Raw genomic sequence first — 22,907 nt, forward strand, 5'->3', positions numbered from 1 at the left:
GACACTGCTGCAATTTTAGATTATTTTTTTGAAGATTTCTCAATTTTTTGCATTTTTTCCATAGGGAATAATGGGGACTTGAGGATGCCCCAACCTTCCCCCTGGAGGGTGCCTGGGCACCAAGATGGGTTTAGGTGCAAGGCAGGTATGGCCACAACTCCCCCCGGGAACTCCAAGCCAGTGAGGTTCATGTTTTGTTTTGTTTTTAATAATTTTAAAAAAAGATTTTAGCCTGTTTCAATGCAATGAACAGTGTGTGACCCTAATCACTGTGAACTCTGAATTCAGAATTCAGGGCAATTAAGGTCACACATTGTTCTACTTATGAATGGGGGAGGGACTCCTATTCCGTGACTGAGGCCCAATGCCCCAGTCCCAGCTGCATTTCTGTTTCAGCGCCATGCGCCCACTTGAACACCCCAAACACAAACGAGTGCCCCACGATGAGGACCCTTGCTCTCTCGGCAAACAACTGCAATCCTGCAAAGAAGGAAAGGATACTGGTGAATGCCGTCAGCGCCATCAGTGCATGTACCTACAGTATACCCAAGACCTCCACCGTCCAAGTCTCTGCATGGTGGTCCTGAGGTAACCCAATTTAGCTGCCACTGATGCAGCACCAATCCTGATGGAGTGAGGTGACAAACACAGCGTAGCCGCCCTAGGAGCCACCAATGCTTTCTTCATCACTGCCCAGAATTGAAACTGGGACAGGTGGCGCACATCTGTGTGCACGAAAAAGCACCCCTTAACAGTCCCCTGCAAGTGCATGAAGCACTTCAGGGCCTGTACAGGGCATAGCACTGGATTGTCAGACCTATGGAGGGTAACTAGCTGCCCCCGCCCCTCTGGTCAGTCTTGGAGAAGTGCAATTTAAGCTCCATAGAGTCGGCCCTCAGTGCCACGTTGTCCCACTGAACCACCCTGCCAGCTAAGCGGCCCCGCCCTTTAGGGAACAGTTCACCCACCCGAAAAGCCCCAAAGAAGGCCACGAGGGCAGCCGCATGGAACAAGGTGGGCTCATAGGGTGAAGAGGACACCAAGTCAAACTGCCAATCGTGATCTGCAAGACCTCAAGCGTGATCAGCAAGCACCGGTCAGCAGGCGCCAGCACTTCCCTAGCCCAACCCTCAAGCATGCGTCTGACCCTGAAATCACTCGAGTGGTCCTGTAAGCCCCTGCATCTCGTGAAGGGCAGCCAGATGACCCAACATAGTACCAACTGCCAAACCTTGCAAATGCAGGTGCACTGGGTACTGCATCAGGTGCTCTGGAGGGGCAGGCCACCCTTGACCCACTCCTACCTGGGACCTAAAATGCTGAAAGGCCCTGATCTTTCTCTCACACGCGACCCACATACTTCATGTCAAAGAGGCCCCAATTGCTCTGTCGGCCTCTAGGTGCCAAGATTCCACAGCCACTTGGGCATCCGGCCAGCTGGCTAAAACGTTGCACCTGAAAACAAAACAGGGCATCCGCAATCCCGTTCTGAACCCCAGGTACATGGCGAGCCATGAATAAGATGTTACTGCACAGGCAGGCCAGCACAAAGGCTTGAACCAGCCCCCATTACACGGGGGGACCTAGAAGTCTGGCTATTAATTATGTGGACGGTGGCCAAGTTGTCATACCAGAACCTAACTGATGAGTCCCTAAAGAGGTCAGCGCACCAGCACTCCAAAGCCGAGGCCACCAGCCCCATCAGACTACACCTGTAAGTCAGCTTCCCCTAACTGGGTGGTATGCCAGAAGGACATACTGTTAAAGGAGTCCATGAAGGATGACCATAGCCTAATATCTTCACACATTGGGGCGGTTACCCTAATGTGAAAATGCTATTCCTTAACTCCAACTGTATCATCACAAAGGCCGCCAGGCCTTAGAAATCAAATGGTTGCTGTCGCCCTCTCCCCCTGAATGGGCCTAGCCAAAGTCATAATGAGCAGCCACAGCTACTGGTGCTGCTTATCCCAGGGGAGTGCTGGATTAAGTGACACCCTCAGGCAGAAAGCACAATTGGAATGCTCCCATGCTGTACCCACAAAATCCATGAACCCTTGATGGATTTTATCGAAGTACTTGACCAATGCCGCTCCCTCGGCTACGTGCATCTGCATGACAACCCCCATGTAAATGGTGAAACCTGACACCCAATTGGCCCAGTTTTGCTCAACTGGCTTCCTTTTGGTCTTCTCCCTATCCTTTTCCCCATCCTTGTCCACAGGCTCAGGGTCCCTAAAGAGGAGTTGGGAAATATCTACAAATTCCCCCCTCCAAATGCATTCCTTGAGCACCAGGAAGAGATGATCCCCCAAAGGCAGCGCCATTTCCCTGGGAGGATAAGGACTCAGCCCACACTGCCAGCAAGAAGCAGACTGCTGAGGGAGACGCTGTGCCAGTATGTTGAGCATCCCAAGCCCCGCCCCCCACTGCAAAGGAGCCAATCAGGGAAGGCCCATGCCGTATGCTCCTTGCAAGAGGGCTGGGCCAAACAAGCCGCGCTGCCCTTTTGGGCAGCAGGCAGCTAGATTAGAAGTAATACAAAAACAACTTTTAAAATCTCTCTTATGTGTATCTTTTTGGACTCCAACTCAAATGCTGAGAGTAAGCAGTAGCTTATTGTGGTCTGACATCGGATGGATTAAAAAGTTTAGATTGTGTCATAACAAAAGTTTTGATTAAAAAATAAAAAACCATGAAACTGCTGTATAAATAGATATGAAACTCACACAGAATGTCCAGTATTCTCAATGGAGTTGTTTCTTTAAAACTGAACTATATTTTTATGAGTTACTAATTATAGATGAAGATCCTGAATAAGAACAGGTTGCAATCTTATTATTTCTCCACAGAATTATTTATGTACAGTTTCATGCAGAGATATCATTTCTCTACACTTGCACACCTATCACACACGATCACATGATTCTGTATGATCACACAGAAAAATTCAGCAGAGTGTATCAGCCCTAGGAATGTTGCCGTGGGGGCGGGGAATGTAAGATACTTTTTTATTCAAGCATTCATGCTCAAAACATAGATAAGCACATTGTTCTTTATGGCTAGCTTTTTATACAAATGTGCTTAAATATTTTTATCTCTGCTTTGGAATTGATAAGTGCCCTGGTATTTCAAATAAACAGCAGCTTTTTAAAAACAAAACAATAAAACAACAACAGAGATTTCTTCAAAGTTATCTTATTGATAAAATTTCCATTCGGATATTAGATTCCCGATCAGCCCTACTTGTCTATAGATTATTTTGAAAGCAACCACCTCATTTTCTTTAAAAAAAAAAAAAAAAGGCAGAGTAAGTTAATTAGGCTTAAAAATCCATTTTCAAGACAACCTGGTTAAAGACCATGCAATAAACAATAAACCAAAGTAGCAAAATAATGTCAATTAAAACCATTACCATAGCCACATGTGACAACATTATTATGTTTCTGGCCTAAAATAGCAAATGCTTCCAGTCATCCTGAGTAAATAAATGAACATTTTTAGAGGTTTATGGGGGAAAGAACTCTGTCCATCATATGGATTCATTAACCTATTTTAGTTTCAAAGCCTCAGCAGATGTAGTATACAAACAGGCCTGTGCAAATATAATGTTTGATTGTGCAGTAGGTTCACTGTGCAAATTAGAGTCTAAAACTGAAAATTGTTCTCTGCAATCCTGAGTAGAATAATAAAGATCATATTTAAGGCTGGTGCTCCGGATCCTACTCTTCAATTTTATGAGCCCCCATGGATATAGGTAGCAAATGTTGAGCCCCATTTTCCAGAGGCTTCCCTGGTATACAAAGAGTCTGGAAATAGAGGGCCACAAATATTCATGTTTTCCTCTCCACTGATGCTTTCCTCCATCCCTGATGCCATTGTGCTGGTTTCTTCAGCCTGAGTTGACACTTAAGCAGAGCAATCAGTCTTGACAAACATGTACAAATGAGCCTCACTGCCATGATGGTACTACATTAGGCCTACCCTTGGCTGTACCCAAGCACAGTGTTTGTTAGGCCTGTGCAACGTCAGATTAGGGAGGTCAGACATGGCCCAACATGGGTCAGATTGGAGGGTGCCAGGGGTACTCTGACCCAATTTGTTACCCATTCTGCCCTGTAGCTTTTGGGCTAAAGTGGAGAAATTAGCTCAGATTCCAGGTGCAGTTCTGATACAGTATCAATTTAGCATTTCTAGTGTATTGGAAAGAATGAGGAAACATAAGTACAGTTTCAAGGCTTTATTAAGGGTAAACATGGGGAGTTACAGAAGGCAAAAATAGAGTTTGGTTAGGCAATTCATTAATTTGGCTAGCATTCTGAATGAAAGCCTTGATTACAGGCTTGCAATAATTTGGCTAAAGTTCTGAATAAGAGCCTACTTAGAAGCTTGCAATAAAAAGTACCTGGAGAGTGGGGAAGAGAGAAGTGGCAAGAGAATTCAGGGAAAGGCCTGACCCTTCCTGGTCATGTTGGTTGCATGATGGCTGGGCAAAGGTATCTCCTCTAAGGTAAAGCATGGGATGAAGCGGGGATGAAGAGTGAGGGGCAGAATCCGCAGCTCATGGCGTGTGAGAGTCCATAGGATTGCAGGATCCAAACTGAGTCTAGGGGCCTCTAAAACTCTGAGGCATGTGGCTCGAGTAGGGCTAGTATACTGCCAAACATGCCCTGTGGCAACTATTGATTCAATCAGGTGGCTATCCCACCCTGTGGGACAGGGAGAGCCTTGCAAAACAATGAAGTTATTCTCACAATAGATCAACACCGGGCTAACAAAGCCCGGCCCAGTTTTGATCAATTGTGGGAACCACTGGGCTCACGGGCGAGCCCGGTGGTTCTCTGTTGGCTAGCCCGTGTAACAAGCGAGTACTCCATTAAACTTGTTTTATGGATCACATGTCAGCTGTGGCTGCTTGCAGCCTCAGCTGGCACACTTGGGGTTCAGGGGTGGGGCACCACGTGGGACACCCAACCGAGCTGCGGCAGGGTGAGGGAGCACCCAACTGGAGCAGGCACTTGTTGAATCCCATCTGGCACTTCACACAGATCTTGTGAAGCGACTCATTTGACTCATTGTCCATTGTAGGGATGGATGAGTCACTGCAAGTGTATCCTTGTGGACAAAGGCAAGGCAGGCTTGTGAAAATATTCATATGTATGGGGAATGGGGCTGTGTTTGGTTGCTATCTCAAGACCACTATATCCCAGATGCAAGAGGCATGTCATTTATTTATTTATGAGCGGCTCATCCCTTATCTTCATTAGCTGATTTGTCAGACTTAAGGGTGTGAGAAATGGCCATATGTGTGCTTCTCCTGAGACACATTCCAACTGCTATCTTGGGGGTGGGAGTAGTTGATCCCAGAACAATTTGCTTTTAAGAGGTCTATTTAGCTGGCTTTAAGTCTATTAGAGGACGGGTAGGTGCCATGGATATTTACGAATCCATTTTTGTAATTTGATTTGAGGGTGAATTGTATCAGCCAGGTTCAGTTCGAACTTGAATCTGCAAACTTGAATCTGATAAGATTCTATTTGAGTTTGATTTGATTTGATCTGACCAATTTGACCCACTTTTAAAGGTCCAGGGAGCACCAAAGTGATGTGGTAAGTAAGGTCCCATGGGTGCTACCTACCATCCACATTTCAAGGCAGGGGAGCATGATTTTTAAAATGTATATATTTTTTCATTTTTAGTGATTTTGTATATTTTTTACATAGGGAATAATGGAGATTTGAAACAGCCCCATTACTCCCCATGGCTTGCACTTTTGTGATCAAAAGTAGGTTGGGGGTAGGGCATATTGGGTGCTAACTAACCCCCAACCAGCAAGACAGTGGGGTAAGTTTAATTTTTTGGAATCTTTGAAGTGTTTAGCCTCTTTTGTGTGTTGTGACTTTTTATCATAATGAATCCTTATGAAGATTCATTACACACCAAAGAGTCTAAACAATTCAAAGATTCCTAAAAAAATAAACCGAGTACCCCACTGGCTTGTGGGTTGGGGGGTGTTTGCCACATGGGGTGCAACTAATTCTCCCCCACCTGCAAGCCACTCAGTTTATTTTTTAGGAATATTTGAAGTGTTTAGACTCTGGTATATAATAAATCTTCATAGGGATTCATTATGATGAAAAGTCATAACACACTGAAGAATCTAAACACCTCAAAGATTGAGCAGAATAGTGGCCGCATGTTTTTTGCTCCCTAACTCCACTTCTACAAGGGAAAGAGAGTAGCTTTTCTTTTCTTTTAAAATGAAAGCTGGGAATCCGGGGGAATGGATAAGGGAGACTCGAATCTTGAATTGTCTTCTCAGACAAATGCTGCATTGGGGTAGGACATGTTTAACAAGCATGTTAGTGTGGGGGTGGGGCTTGCCTTATGCTCTCAGGACAGGAAACTTGTACTGTGAATTTGGGTTTTACTGTTGGCTGCCTGATATTGGGCAGACAGGAGGCGTGTGTGTGTGTGTGTGTGTGTATGTTTATGTGTGTGTGTGTATAATATGTTAATTAAATAAATAATACAATAAAACAAACAAACAAATAAATGGACATTTCTAATGTTTAAGATGTAATCTACAGTATTTAAACTGAATTTGATATCTCATTTTACTAAGGAAATGGCTTGTATCAAGGTGACATTAATTCTTCATAAGCTTGCTTCCTAAGCCTAAGCACACTTACTTGGTAGTAAGTCCAATTGGTTTCACCAGATGTTATTTCCAAGTAAATATAGTTAGGATCTGAGTGTAAATTGAATAAAAGACATCAAACTTTTCTAATTCTTTCTTAATACTATAAAATAATCAAATTCATTTCCAAAAATTATCAGTAATAACTGCATACTCTCGGGTACAAGAACTCCAACAGGAACACAGGTTATAATCAACCTGCAAATAATCTCTGATTAGAATGTACCTGCCTGGCTTCATTTGCACCCAAATTACCTCTGCCTGACACATATTGTTATCTGGCAGGTTATGACTGTAAATGCATCATTAGGACTGTGTGTTAACATCACATTACTACATGTCGAATCTTGTCACTGAAGTCATAGACAGCTTCATGCATTATTTGAAACAAAAAATGTAACTGCTCATCAGTTACTTCTCATCAGTGTTGCTTTCTCTGTCATTCTTCTGAGGAAATTGAATACCAAGATGCCACGAAAACTGGCAAGTGGAAAATCTCAACTAGTGTATTGTTGTGAATAACACAGTTATATGTTGGACTGGAGCTCAGGGAAGGCTTTCATTCAGCCGTCACCTTAAGTTTTTCAAAGTGTGAAGGTTGAATTAAAATTCAAAATGGCAGCACTAGAAAATGAAAAACAAAGAGCATAATAGATTAACTGGCTGACATTGAGACAAAATTTACTAGAGGAAGTCCTACTGAAATGTAATAGTCCCTTCAGATTCCCAGCCTGAATAGTACTATTGAATAATTTAGTCAGGATGCCAACCACTGTTTAGATAGGAGTAAGCACTGCTGCTAATTAAGGCTGCTTTGGATACTCCCTTGACTATAGTCCTATTCAGATATGGTGTACAAGATATCTTCTGTGAATGACTATATCTGCATTAATTTTAAAAATGAACCTGAATGAGCCCCTCAGATGCATGGTACATATAGGAAAGTGTATTACTGTACTGCATTCAACATGCCATGTGATTAACTATAGCTAAGTATGTACAAATCTGTACCTGTGTACACTGTGCACTTGTATAAGAGTGTTCAGTATAATGTCTAGGGGTAATGTCTAGATGCAAATTCTACCAGACAGCATTACATGAATCTGCAGCCAAAATGCTGTAATTGATTTAAATGACACATCTTCAATGCAATCCCTTTTATTTCTATATGTATAGACTCCAGAAATTTGAGAGCGTGAGGTAGGAACATACTAGTGCTTCTCCTGGCTATCCACTGCCATTTCACCATTGAACACCCCAGAACAATGCTAAGTCATGACATAGCACTGTTCCAAGAGGCATTCTGGGCATGGAGAGAAATGGTGGCCCTCACTGCTTGTCCCCATTTTGTCCCGAGAATGTCCTCAGAACGACATTATGAGCCAGTTTGGACAAATGTCCAGTGGCTCATGTGTTGAGGGCCAGGACACACCGAGAATGTGCCGGCCTTGAAATCACTAAAGGATGCCCTGATGTGCTGCTCGGACATCATTTAATCACAAGATTAAATCACCCCTCTACATGTACTACAAAACCATGCTGAAATAGGGTTTTGTAGCATGTGTAGAGGAGTGCTTCAGATGATTGACCATCCCATATGCTTAAAGACACCCCAACAGTGTATCAGGATATCCTTTAGAGATGGTGGGCACATTCTCAGCACGTCCCTGCCCTGATCGTTTGATAGGGCCATTCTTTGTTTGAACTGGCCCTATATCATGACCTACTGTTATTCTTGGGCATTCTGGGAAAAACAATGGCAGCTACCAGTGAGGAAGAATGCCAATGAGTTTTGTCCTGCCTCTCAAAATCATCCTCTTACTTCAAAAATATGAAAGAGAGAAAGGCACCTTCATGCCTTGTTTTGCCCTAAACCCCATTCCTGCTAATGTGACTGAAAGTTCTCCTGGGAAAACTTTCAGCTCAATTCTAGAATAATTATGATATCCCTTTTCTTTATATTTCTTCAACATTCTATGAAATTCATTCGTATTTATTTAGACAGCACAGCACACAGTGCACTCCACTATTTATAGGCTAAGGAGATACATACAGACATTTCCCCATGAGAATTTTGTGACAGAAAAGGAAACAACCTTATGAGCAAGAAATCAGGAAAGTTAGGAAGTATTTTTAGAGCCAATCTGTAAAGCACTTTCTAAATCTGTGAATCAAATCGGAAGATTCCTCATTTCCCTGAAGGACTGCATACATTCACAACCTCCCCCAAACTTCAGTTTTAGCTTGCTTCCAACAGCAAGTTTGCCTAAAACAAATACAAGAAGAGTCCATAAACACTTGAAAGGTGATTACATAAAATCTAAGTGTTAAATCCAATAGACTTGGTTCCACAGTACCTAAGATTGGATATAACATAATGATCAGAATCAAAGACACATAACAGTCCTGTAGCAGAAGTTAACAGGACAAGGGTGACTGCAGGGACAAGAAGAAGATGGGGATCTAGACAGATCTACTAGTAGACTTCGTAGTATTAGTAATAGTCAAGTAGTACTCAGCCAGACAAGGAGGAGGGAGAAAAGTCTGCAATTGTAGATCAATAGTGTTTTGTTTTGGATTTCCCACCCTCCAGGATGGGCCAGGAGTCTCCAGCATCAGTATCAGTCAATCCTAGAAATTCTAATGAGTGGATAGTATTAAAAATATTGGAACAAATATGGGAGAAAAGGTCTCCAAGAATAGCTTCAGGCAGAGTTGGCAAGCCTAGCAGTGTTGGCGGTACAGGAAAAGTCAGGTGGCAGCTGGATAACTGCTGTGTTGTGAAACCATCACTGATGCCTGCCCTTGTGGCACAAACATTTTCATGTACTGCTTTACCAGGTATTTGGAAATAGGGATGTGTGAACTGGTTCGAATCCAAACCAGTTCGAATCCGAACCGGGGTGGTTCGGAGGTTTGGATTCGAACCGAACCAGCCATCAGATTCGAGCTGCAGGTTCAAATTCGAACCGAACCAGGGGGTGGTTCGATTTGAACTGGTTTGAACCAGTTTGGACACCCAAAAATTGGTAGGATGGTAGCTGGCATCCAGGGGTACCTGTCACCCAAACCCCAAAGCAATCGGACACTCGTACGATTTTTTATGAATTTTTGAAAATTATTTTTTTTCTCATAGGATATAATGGTACTCGAACCGGGCCATTATACCTTATTGTGGAGCGCCCATGGTTGCCAACAACCACCCAAACCCTGAAGCAATAGGACAGTCCTACGATTTTTAATGAATATTTGAAATATTTTTAATTATTTTTCTCATAGAGTATAATGGGACCCGAACCAGTCCATATCCCCTATAATGGAGCACCTAGGGGCACAAAAATGGGGTAGGTGGTAGACAGAAAGGGGTGCCTACCACCCAAAAAACCCCAAGGCAATTGGACACTCCTCTGATTATTGGTGAATTGTTAAAATATTTTTGAATTCCTCATAGAAAATAACTAGGATTGCAGCAAATGTATAGCTTCATGTCGGCGGGAAAGGGGTGTCGTAGAGTGGAGTGTGGTGGGTGATAGTTCCTAGGGTGGGCAAGGAAGCTACCTGAATTTTTTCAAAGGACTTGGGCAGAGGGCTGATTTTTGGTGAATTGTTGAAGTTTACGCGTCTTTAAGGTTTTTCCTCATAAGCTATAATGGAGCTTTCAGCAGCCCCATAAGTGCACTTGGGGGGTGCTGGGGTGGCCGAGAGTGAGTGGTGGTGTATGGCACATAACCCATGGCGTACAGGGTTCTGTTGTTTCTGAGGTGTTCTGAGTGTGGATTCTATGATAGCAAATGAGAGTGAGTGGATTCATGGTGTCTCATTGAAAATCTCATTTGCTATCATAGAATCCACACTCAGAACACCTCAGAAACAACAGAACCAAGTACCCCATGGGTTAGAAACCCATGGGGGTGGTTGGCACCCTATGTGCACTACATCACCACTCACTCTGGGCCACCCCAGCACCCCCCAAGTGCAACTATGGGGCTCCTGAAAGCTCCATTATAACTTATTAGACGCGTAAACTTCAACAATTCACCAAAAATCAGCCCTCTGCTCAAATCCTTTGAAAAAATTCATGTAGCTTCCTTGCCCCTACCTGGCACTACCACCAACCCCACACTGCTCTAGGCCACCCCTTTGCCCCTGACGTGAAGCTATACATTTGCTGACACCTCCATGTTTCTTTATGGAGAAAAACCTTAAAGACGCGTAAACTTCAAAAATCACTTAAATGTCAGCCCTTTGCCCAATTCCTTTCAAATAATTCTGATAGCTTCCTTGCCCACCCTAGGAACTACTACCCACCACACTTCACTCTACGACACCCCTTTCCCCCCGACATGAAGCTATACATTTGCTGCAATCCTAGTTATTCTCTATGAGGTTTTCAAAAATATTTTAACAATTCACCAATAATCAGAGGAGTGTCCAATTGCCTTGGGAATTTTTGGGTGGTAGGCACCCCTGTCTGTCTACCAGCCACCCTGCTTTTGTGCCTTTAGGTGCTGTACAATAGGGGATATGGACTGGTTCAGGCCCCATTATACTCTATGAGAAAAATAATTAAAAATATTTCAAATATTCATTAAAAATCGTAGGACTGTCCTATTGCTTCAGGGTTTGGGTGGTTGTTGGCACCCATGGGTGCTCCACAATAAGGTATAATGGCCTGGTTCGAGTACTATTATATCCTATGAGAAAAAATAAAAATAATTTTCAAAAACTCATAAAAAATCGTATGAGTGTCCGATTGCTTTGGGGTTTGGGTGACAGGTACCCCTGGGTGCCAGCTACCATCCTACCAATTTTTGGGTGTCCAAACCAGTCCAAACCAGTTCAGATCTGAACCGAACCAGGGGGTGGTTCGAACAAAACCAAAACCGAACCACCCCCTCCTGGTTCGAACCCGGTTCGAATCCGAACCAAACCGGGCGAACCGGTTTTGTGCACATCCCTATTTGGAAATAGCTGGTCTACATATGCAGCAAAATGAAGTGTGAATGAGCTGATGATGTTAACATGACTGATGTGGTAACATGACTGACTGTACCTCTTCAGACTACAGATGGGGGATACCACTTTCAAATGTTCCACTGTGCAAAGGAAAACAAGTTGTTCTAGTAAGAACTAATCAGCTTACTTTCCTTTCAGTTTCTCTATGTCTGTACGAAATTTGGTGCAAATTGAGGTCCACAAGTTAGATCACTTGCACCTCAAATGTTCATGTTTCTTTCACCTTGGATCGGGGTGGATGTTATCATTACAAACTGTATCATTGAGGTGTCCCTGTGTGTCACTCACTACAGCTGTTCCAAATTTGGTTCAAATTAGTTAGACAGTCCCCAACATAGTGCACTTGTGCCTCAAAAGTTTATGCATCTGCCATCTGGGATCAGAGTAGGTGACATCACAAACTATACCATTGTGGCATCCTTATGTGTCCATTCAGCTGTAGCAAATTTGGTTCAAATTGGTTAGACTGTCCACAAGTTAGTGCACATGCTCATCAAAGGTTTATGTGTCTGCCATCTTGAATTGGGGTGGATGACATAATCACAGTCTTCACCATTGAGGTGTCCCTATGTGTCCCTACAGCTGTAGCAAATTTGGTTCAAATCGGTTACACTGTCCACAATTTAGCCCGCTTGTGCCTCAAAAGTTTACACATTTGCCATCTTGGATCAGGGTGCATGACATCATCACAAACTATGCCATTGAGGTGTCCCTGTGTACCACTCACTGCAACAGTTCCCAATTTGGTTCAACAGGGTTAGGAAGCATAAATTATCCCACTTGCACCTCAGATTTTCACGTGACCACCATCTTGGTCTGGGGTGGATGACATCATCACAAACTATGCCGTTAAGGTGACCCTATGTGTCACACATGTACCAATTTTGGTTCAGATCAGTTAATCGGTTTACAAGTTAGCCCACTTGCACCTCAAATGTTTATGTGTCTGTCATCTTGAACTGGAGTGAATGACATCATCACAAACTATGCCATTGAGGTGTCCCTGCGTTTTCCTACAGCTGCAGCAATTTTGGTTCAAATTGGTTAAGTGGTTCACAAGTTAGCCCACTTGCGCCTCCAAAGTTTACCCATCTGCCATCTTGAATCGGTGTGCATGACATCATCACAAATTATACTGCTGAGGTGTCCCTGTGTGTCACTCACTGCAACTGTACCTAATTTTGTTTAAATTGGTTAGACAGTCCACAAATTAGCCCGCTTGTGCCTCAGATGTTCATGTGGCCGCCATCTTGAATTGGAATAGATGACATCTTCACATGCCATGCGGGCATTGTTGTGAACGTTCATAACCCATCATAACCAGAGGTACCAACTCAGAAGCATGGTGAAATATAGGCCTGTGTCTGATTTATTTTATATTAAGAGTTCAATTCAATGTCTGAACTGGAGGTGAATCTCATGACTGCCTGGTCAATGATTTGTAGAGGCAGGAGGAATATAGCATTGTGTTGCTAAAATGGATATGCAAGAAACAAAGGCTTTGGCCTGAGCTTTCATATGCTAAAAATGTGACTCACTATGTCTGTGGAAGGGTTTGCCTGACCTGTTGAGTTCCTCCTTCCATTGTCAGTGATGGCCCTGCAATGCCCAAGTGATTAGCACAATTGCTGTCTATAGAAATTCAATATAGTCAAATGGATACTGAGAAAATACTTGTGGGCTTAAGTATTTTCTCACTGATGATTCTGTCCTAGCCAAAATGTATTGAATGTCCCACACATGTAAATATTCTCTTGTTCTCAATTACAAGAAAACACTGGATAAAGGTACATATGTAATTGCTGTCTCACACAGAATATCCTGAATCCCCTTAGTAATTCTTGACTTCTTAACACCTTCTGGGGGCCAGACTGCCAAGATGTAATTTGCAGCATCTAAGATGCAGATTTGCTGTGGGCAATGTCCCCCTCCCTCCCTCCCTGAGCGCGCAGTTTAACATAGATGAGAGTCAGAGATCTCTCTGGACTGGAAAATATCCTGAATAATTAAGACTTTGTTCAGAAGGTAGCAGCACGTTATCACCTTTTGGACATCCAGGAAAAGAGGAGATCTTGAATAGATTCTATTCAAGGATCAAAAGGAAAATCACTATAAGAATGAGGCTTTTTGAGACAGAGAGTTAGCATTCTTGTGCCTACAACAAGATCTGCTCACACGCTTTCCCAGAGTTTGCTGCCCAGCCGCGGGGCTAAGTAGGAACTCTGCCCATGCTCAGAGGCTGTGACTTCCACTGCGCAGTGAGAAGTCCAGGCTCCCCAGCCATGGAGCTCTGAGGTATGATCTGAAGCAACTGCACAACTCCTGTCTCCTCCAGCACCTCACTCCTTCCACTGAAGTGATTCTTCTCTCTCCAGCCTCGGATCCGGGGTAAATATGCTGCTGGGAATCCCCTCATCCCTTCCTCTTTCCCTGCTCCCTTCTCCTCCCCCCCTTTTTCCTCCACTAATCACCCCAAAACCATACCAGCCCGCAGCCTTCATCCCCCCTTTCTTTTCTGCCTGTATCTGAAATGTATTAGGATCTAGGAAGATTTAAATGCACACACATATGTAGTTAGGCACACGGATGAATATTGGTGCTGGTTAGGAAATACTGTTGCTGATATTAATAGAGTATTCTGATTTCTGCTTTGCTAGATTATGTTAGTTTTTATACTCAATAAAGCCCATTGAACCTCTTTGAGGACTGGTTCGACCTCCTTCCTTCTTCACAATCCAGATCACACATGGTCACTAATATAAAAGAACAAGGTCACGTTGGTGACATTATGGTCCAGACCTATTTTATATACTGGCTAATGAGCATGTTTAGTATATAGATCAGGCCTGGTCTGTAACATAATTTTGTGGTAGCGGTGGGATTTTGGTGACACCATGGCTTTCTGGAAGCGCAAAGAGAAAGAGAGCAGATCCAAACCTGAGTCCTGGGAGGGAAGTGAATTTAGTGGCGCCTTTCTGGGACCCAAGAAGGGGAAGTGGGAAGCAGCCTTAGAAGAATTTGGACCTTCACCCTTTCCAAATTTAGATTTTGTCAGGCAGAAACTTTCAGAACTTGAAGACTGTAAGGCTCTCTTTGAGGAATACTGCAGCAGGCAGTGTCCAGATAAAAAAGACAGAAAAGCAGCAGCAATCACTATCCTCAGAGTTTTTCTGCATAAGCAGCTAGAGAACCATGACCATAAAGATAGAAAAATTAGAACACTAATAGATAAAAATGAAGAGCTCTTGGAGCAAGTTAAAAACATGACTTCACAGCTGGAAATAGCTCAGGAAGAGATACGCCATGCAAAAACCAGGGAATCTCTGGCTCTAAAACAGCTAGAAGATTCCACATGTAGCTACAAGGATCACATTGATAGTCTAGATATGGCCAACCAGCATTTAGCCCTAGAATTGGCTGAATTGGAGAAAAAGAATTCAGCCATCCCTGGCTACAGGGACCTCATTAAAGAACTTTCAAAACCGAGGCCAGACACAAAAAGGCCCTGCACGTGCCAATCTCAAATCCAAGAATTAAAAAGAGAATTGAATCAGAAAACCCTTCACATCGCCAGCATAACTGAGATTGATCCTAACTGGGAAGAAATATCAGCCATAGATGAACCAGCTAGTCAAAGTCTTAGGGAGATTGAACCCCAGCAAGCTAGGGAGACAGTGGCCGCCCTCACTTCTAGCATCACTACACGAAGAGACGTAAATGGTCTGGTCCAGGGACAATCTGTCACTATTAGCAATATGGGCCTTGTGGAAGCCAAAGAATTGGCAAAGACCTTGCCAAATCTATGTGCAGACACAATAGTAGAGTGGATGGCTGGATTTGTCAGGCTTCAAGCAGACATGAGGCTGACCCTAGAGGAAATGAGAACTTTGCTAAGAGCTGCTGCTCCAACAGGATTGCAAGCCAGGCTACCCCTACAGCTGTAGTAAATTTGGTTCAAATCAGTTAGCCGGTTCACAAGTGATCTCACTTGTGCCTCAAAATTTTACATGTCCACCATCTTGGATTGGGGTGGATGACATCATCACAAACTATACTGTTGAGATGTCCCTATGTGTCTCTACAACTGTACCCGATTTGGTTCATATTGGTCCAGGAATTGTGAAGTTGATAGTGGGGGACACTCAGGCATACACACAGAATGCCAGGTGACCTCATAAGCCTACTGGAAAGTAGGCTAAAAAACTCATTCTGCTGCATGTATAGGCCAGACCTCTGTCTCGTCCTATTTTTTCCTGTGTTGCCTTAGCAGCCTGCATCATAAACTACAATGTGGTTGACTCCAGGTCACAATGTGATTGACTCCAGGTTGCCAATCTCTGAGGTGCTGGCAGTTTACGGTATTTCCCTGTGCAGTCAAATGCCCCTGTAACCATGAATCATGAGTGGCTAAATAAATGGCATTCACTCCCTAATTGCCTACCCATGGGCAGTAATGGGCTGGATGAGGGATAACAAATTGAAGCTGAGTACAAGCAAGATGGAGGTGCTCATTGTGGGGATCAGAATTTGAAGGCTAAGTTAGACCTTCCTGTGCTGGATGGGATTACACTCCCCCAAAAGGAACAGGTACGCAGCTTGGGAGTGCTCTTGGATCCAGGCCTCACCCTGGTATCTCAGGTGGAAGCTTTGGCCAGGAGCGCTTTCTATCAGCTTCGGCTGATTTGTCAGCTGCGTCCATTCCTTGATGAGAACGACCTCAAAACAGTGGTGGATCAGCTGGTAACCTCCAGGCTTGAGTATTAGGCTTAACCATCTCCAAATATGGTTAGATGGAGGGACCCTATAAGCACATCAGACACCAATGGTACAGATACGGAGGAATCTGCCACCACTTCTGGTGATGAAGTTACATTCACAAGGGGAGACCACGTTTGGATAGAGCATCCAAGAGTCAATCTAGCCCCCCCCCCTTTTTTTTTTTGCAGGGGCAGGAGACCCTGAAGCAGACGAAGGATTTAGTCATCAATTTGAGTCATCATATTTTGGATATACCTGGTTGTAAAACACTCTCGGTAGTGGCCTTTAGGAAAACTAAGAGTTTGAGAAATTTGCTGACTCGTTCTGACTTTGCAGTAAGACTACTAGTGAGTAATGCTGCACGAGGTTTTTACCCTTGTGGGAGTTGTGCAGCCTGTTCGTTTAGCCTTCCTACCACTGAATATTGGGACCCCAGTATTAAAAAAATGTTTTAAAACATATTTAAAAACATGTTAGTTAAAAAAAACTTTTTGCGAACTGCAATACGAAAGGGACTGTTTATGTCATAGTTTGTCCATGTAACTTGTGGTATAATGGGAGCACTAAAACAGCCATCTAGATTTGTATTCTCGAACACAGATCCAGACTTAAGAATAGAATATTGGAGGCCCCATTAGTGCCACATTTTTTTTGACAAATCCCACTCACCTGATCTATAGTTTTTCATGTTGTTCAAATATATATCAAGGTCCTCTGACAAACAGGCTACACAAAGGATTCTCCTTCATAAAGAATCTTACCTGTTGTTCCATTACTGTGTTTATTAATATGCAGATTATTGGTACTTCTGATGAAGAAGTACCAATAATCGAATGAATGAATGAATGAATGAATGAATGAAGACTATTTTGAAATGGACTATTACCTAGGGAGTCTGTTAAGTTTCAAGTTTCCAGGTTCCTGTGCAAAGTTTCAAGTTCTGAGTTCCAAGTTTCAAGGATCCTGTGCTGAGTTTCAAGTTTCTAGGTTCCTGTGCAGAGTGATTACCTCTTACTCATGAGGATTCATTTCTAGCAAATTGGCACCATCAACATATTAGCCATTTGACATGATTGGCATTGCAGTAACTGTTGTTAAGAATTATGTTTCTGAGCTTGTGAAGTTTTTATCAGCCCACTTTGTTGTATTTACCTGCTTGTGTATGATGGATGCCTGTTTCAGTTTTTGATTACACATGGAGTATTGCCTACCCATTGTGACTCTGCATGTTTTGTGTTGCCCATTGTTCATGGGTTTTGTGTTGTATTTTTTGTCTTAAAACAGTTGCACTGGCTACCAATATGTTTCCGGATGAAAAACAAAGTGCTGGTTATTACCTTTAAAGCTCTGAATGGCTTGGGTCCAGGCTACCTTAGAAAGCACCTTCTTCAGTATGATGCCCATCACTCGTTGAAGTCATCTGGAGAGGTCCATCTCCAGTTACCACCGATACGTCTGGTGGTGACTCAGCACTAGGTCTTTTCTGTAACTGCTCCTGGCCTATGGAATGCACTCCCAGGAGATATCCGCTGTTTAGGCTTGCTGTCGGCCTTTAAGAGAGCCCTAAAAACTTGTTTGTTTTTCCTGGCCTTCCAAGCTTTGTAAATTGTTTTGTAAAGTACTTTAATTTGTTTTAAATTGTTTTTACTTGTTTTTGAATTGTTTTAGCACATGGTGTATGTTTTTATGTCTTTAAAACAAATTGTATACCGCCCAGAGCCTTTGGATGGAGCAGTTTATAAGATAGATAGATAGATAGATAGATAGATAGATAGATAGATAGATAGATAGATAGATAGATAGATAGATAGATAGATAGATAGATAAAAAATAGAGGGCATGAGTGAAGCGCTGGGCAGGACTTCCGGCACTGCAACTGTGGTACTTTTTTGAGAGCAACCTATCAGAATGGAGCTTATGTCTTTGTGAATTAGTTTGGGAAAGCAGGGCAAGACAGCACCCCAATGCGGCAAGGTGAGATTACAACTTCAGGCAGCAAGTGCACCATGTGTGGTGAGTGTGGACGCCCCTCCCTCTGCCTCAGGCATCATTCCATTTTCCAGCTGTCACTGCCCCCATCATCTCAGCCCTGCTGCCACCACCCTCCGTGCCCCCAGCCCCACCCCTCTCTCCTGCATTCTGGCTCTGCCCCCCCCCCCGCCACTTCACCAGCCTTGATGCCTGTGCTGGCCACAGCTTCTGGGCACACACACCATTGTTTGGGGATCCAGTGGGCAGCTGCAGTGTAGCTCTAGCATCTTTTATTATTGCTGTTCCACCTCTGCTCCAGAACCAGCTCTTGTTCTCCCCACCATCTGCAGTTCCTTCAGTTCCCGAAGAGACTGTCAGAGGAGACCTATTCAGACATTATGTAGGTGTTACACAGCTGTTGTACCTGTGTACAGCTGACTAAGCAAGAGTGCAGTTGGTTGTCTGAAGAATCCTCCCTATATTTGTCTTGAAGTTCTTCATGTGGACATTTTACCTTTTACATTCCAGTACAGTGATCACGGAATCAGCTGTACTCCTGAAGCAATTCCTGTTTGCACTGCCCTGCATGTCAAGTTCGTCATGTAGGTCCAAAACTGCCATTACAACCATGGACATCTTATTACAAGGAGACTTTCTGAAGCCCCCTTTCTGGTCTCTCCTTTACTTCCTATAGAGAACTGGCCATCTGCCCACCTCCTGGGCGCTTTCCAGACTAGCTGCTGGAACAGCAGCAAAATGCCTCCATTCGGGCAAGTCACATTCAGAATGTAAACAGCAGGGGGAGCAGTCTCACAGCAATGAACAACCCGAAAAAAACGGCAACTTTTTCATGCCGGATGTACGACGTCCTTGCTCTACATCACAGTGATTAAATTCGCCACAAGGCACTGGAAACGTGAACGGCACCCTTCTGTCCGCATGGGGACTGCAGTGTCACGAAGCAGGAAGTGTGGAAGCACACTTCCGAGATACGTCTTGACCCCATTGTAGGGTCTAGTCTGGGATGCACCCTGCACTTGCCCTGGCAGGAATCTGCTTTAAAAAGCTTTGGAGGGAAGCAGGAAATCTTGGTCTCCAGGCAACAGTGGGCTTATTTCCCTTTCCCTTTTTTGTTGTTTGTTTGTTTATGTTTCTTACTCTAGCCTTGTGATTTGTGTTAATGTTTTATTCTGAAACATGAATTATTTGAAATGATGAAAGAATTTTAATATGCCTATAGATCTTCTTTTTACCCAGCAGGTTGACTTGTATACCGTGCCATGTGGATTGTAGATAAATCCCTACAAAGGAGGATATTGTAAGAAATCAGAAATTTATAAAAGTGGCTACTGTCAGAGAGGTGTATATTAACCTATGTTTAGATATGCTTTTGATTTTCTTTTCCCCTAGCAATCAATGAATGTATTGCGGTCCATAGACCAGAAAATTTCCCCCTAGCAGACTGATTTACATAGACTGCTATGCGGATTGTGGGTAAATCCCTACTTCGGAGGATATTTAAAGAAATCCGAAGTGTATAAAAGTGGCTAATATCAAAGAGGTATGTATCAACTCCTATTTAGATGTTTTTACTCCCTTATTAGAATGTTAGATATACAGTTAAGGTGACTCTATTTAAAAGTTTTCTCTCTGGCAGATTTTCCTCTCAAAAGAGACTTGTGCAGACAGGTTGAAAGTTGCTCTTACGATAAGTGATGTAGGGACATAGGAGCTGAAGTCCTATGGTCAGGGTGAAGTGCTGGTAACCTCTCCCCTGTAGCCTCCAAAGAAAGAGGAGAACTTTCTGCAACTTGAAGAAAAAAGATGAAGTCTGAAGAAAAGATTCACTGTGGAAGGAGCAGTTCGGTTGCCATGAACTGTGATGCTTTCTTGGTCCACGTTACTGATAGACAGTTTAGTTTATTGTTACCTTTAAATTGTTCTGTATGTGAGCATTCTGTGCATTCAATATTTCTGTGAAACCTTTGTGTAGAACCTGGGTTCTTCTTTTTGTAATGTATTTAAAATGTCTAAAAGATTTTTGTTGTAGCTGCTACACTTCTGATCAAACCTACGATTTTGAAGAGCAATTCTGACAAGATGCAAAACAAGGGAGCCTTCTTCCTTAGAAACCTGTGGTAAATCCATGGGGGCTGCTCCAAGGGCAACAATATTTGACTTTTTATTTGACAGAGTATGGCAGAGAATTCCACAAGCTGATTATGTGTTGTGAGAAAAAGTTCTTCCGTTTGTTGGTCCTAAATTTCCTGCCAATCAATTTCATGGGATGACCCCTGGTTCAACTGGATCATCTTGATCCACATGCTTGTTGACATTCTCAAAGAACTCCAAAAGGTTGGTGAGGCAAGATTTACCTTTGCAGAAGCCATGCTGGTTCTCGCCCAGCAGGGCCTGTAATTCTATGTGCTTTACAATTTTTTCCTTGAGGATGCTTTCCATCAATTTGCCTGGAATGGACATTAAGCTAACTGGCCTGTAATTTCCTGGATTGCCCCTGGATCCCTTTTTGAAAATCGGTGTTACATTTGCTACTTTCCAGTCCTCCGGTACAGAGCCTGATTGCAAAGATAAGTTATATATTTTGGCAAGGAGGTTGGCAATTTCACATTTGAGTTCTTTGAGGACTCTCGGATGGATGCCATCTGGCCCTGGCGATTTGTTAGTTTTCAGTTTTTCCAGACAGTTTAGAACATCATCTCTTGTCACTTCTATCTGACTCAGTTCTTTAGCCTCCATCCCTGAAAAGTCTGGTTCAGGAACAGGTATATGCTCTGTATCCTCTGCTGTGAAGATGGACACAAAGAATTCATTCAGCTTCTCTGCAACCTCCATATCCTCCTTAATAATCCCTTTCACTCCCTCATTGTCTAATGGTCCAACAGCCTCCCTGGCAGGTTTCCTGCTTCTGATGTATTTAAAAAAGTTTTTATTATTCTCCTTGATACTTTTAACAAAATGTTCCTCAAACTCTCTTTTCACCTCCCTTATTGTTACCTTGCATTCCTTTTGTCACCTTGCATTTCACTGCCACACTCAACTTTAGTCGATTTTTTGTAATTGTTTTTATCTGCCGTGTTCAACTTTACTCTGCATTGTAAAAAAAGTTTTCTTTGGGTCAGTGTGCGACTAAAGTTTTGAGAAACTGCTAAACAATGTATCTGAAGTAAAAAGTCATTGATTTGCAAAAGATTACTGTAAAGAGCAGTACAAAATATCGATAAAACTTCACGTAAAAGATGGTCATATGTCATGATGTCTGACCTTGAAGATGAAATTTTTTCTCAATCATTCCTTCTGTTGCGGCTATTTATAAGAAATTATAGGCAGTGGAACTGTTTTGTTTTACCTTAAAAAATCTAGAAGAAAACTTTTGAAAATTTAAATAAATATTAAGGTATAAGTAAATAATTCGCTTGAGTCTTAACATCTTGTCAGTTAAGCAATGGAGGGGGCCGAGGGGGGCACCATTGTTGGGCTGTGCTTAGGGTATCAGTTGCCCTTAATCCAGCCCTGGTAAGACAGAAAACATCAAGGCTAGTAAGGTGGGAGGCAGGGCTAGTGACGGCCAGCGCCGGCCCTGGGTGAGGGGGTGGGGCTTTGCCTTCACCTCAAATTGCAAAAGGCAATGAGCCAGTCCTGAAGCAAGTGTCTACAATCCCTCTGAAGGTAGTTTATGAATCCCTTTACATATGCAGTATCCTATCACATTGTATTTCAAACTCAAGTTAACACACTGGTGAGCTTGTTCATTCCAGCTTCATTACATTCATCATTCAAAGCTGCTTAAACAGCATCTTTCACACAGTCCTGACCTGAACTAAGGAGAATACAAAACACTTCCTACCATAATAAATTTCCCCATGTCTGAGATTGGAGCTAGGAGTGTGCATGAACGGTTCGCAGCAAACCAGTCTGCCACAAACTAGGCCAGTTCGAGTGGCTTGACTGTGAACCAGTCTGGCCTTCAGGAAGGCCGGCCAGTCCATGATCTGACCAAATCGAGCCCGGTTTGTGGGTGGACCAGTTGGGCGGTTCGAGAAACTATGTAAAGTGTCTTGTAAAAGGGAATCTGGTGAGGATTCCCCTTTACAAGCAAAGGGGAATCCTTCACAAAAGGCTTCTAAAGGGTGGCCGGGGGAGGGGAGGGGGAGGCGAGATCCGAGGCACCTTTAAAAGTAAGTGATACGGTACTTACTGCCAGCAGCTGCAGTACCACTCCTTGAAGCTGTCTGGGCTTTGAAGCAGCGGCACTCCACCCAGCAGCCCGCAGTTCCAGCACCGATCTGGCCTCCGTGCATGTGCAGCTTGTTTCAAGTGTTTTTGGCTTGAAACAGAACACTGTTTAAATAAAGAGCTTGTTTTGGGCTCAGAACAAAATAACAATGCAGCACGGAAAATTTTCAATGTTTTGAGCTTTTTGGACATTTGGGGGGGGGGGGCA

The sequence above is a fragment of the Hemicordylus capensis genome, chromosome 1 (assembly GCF_027244095.1).
Source record: "Hemicordylus capensis ecotype Gifberg chromosome 1, rHemCap1.1.pri, whole genome shotgun sequence".
In the NCBI taxonomy this organism is placed as follows: domain Eukaryota; kingdom Metazoa; phylum Chordata; class Lepidosauria; order Squamata; family Cordylidae; genus Hemicordylus; species Hemicordylus capensis.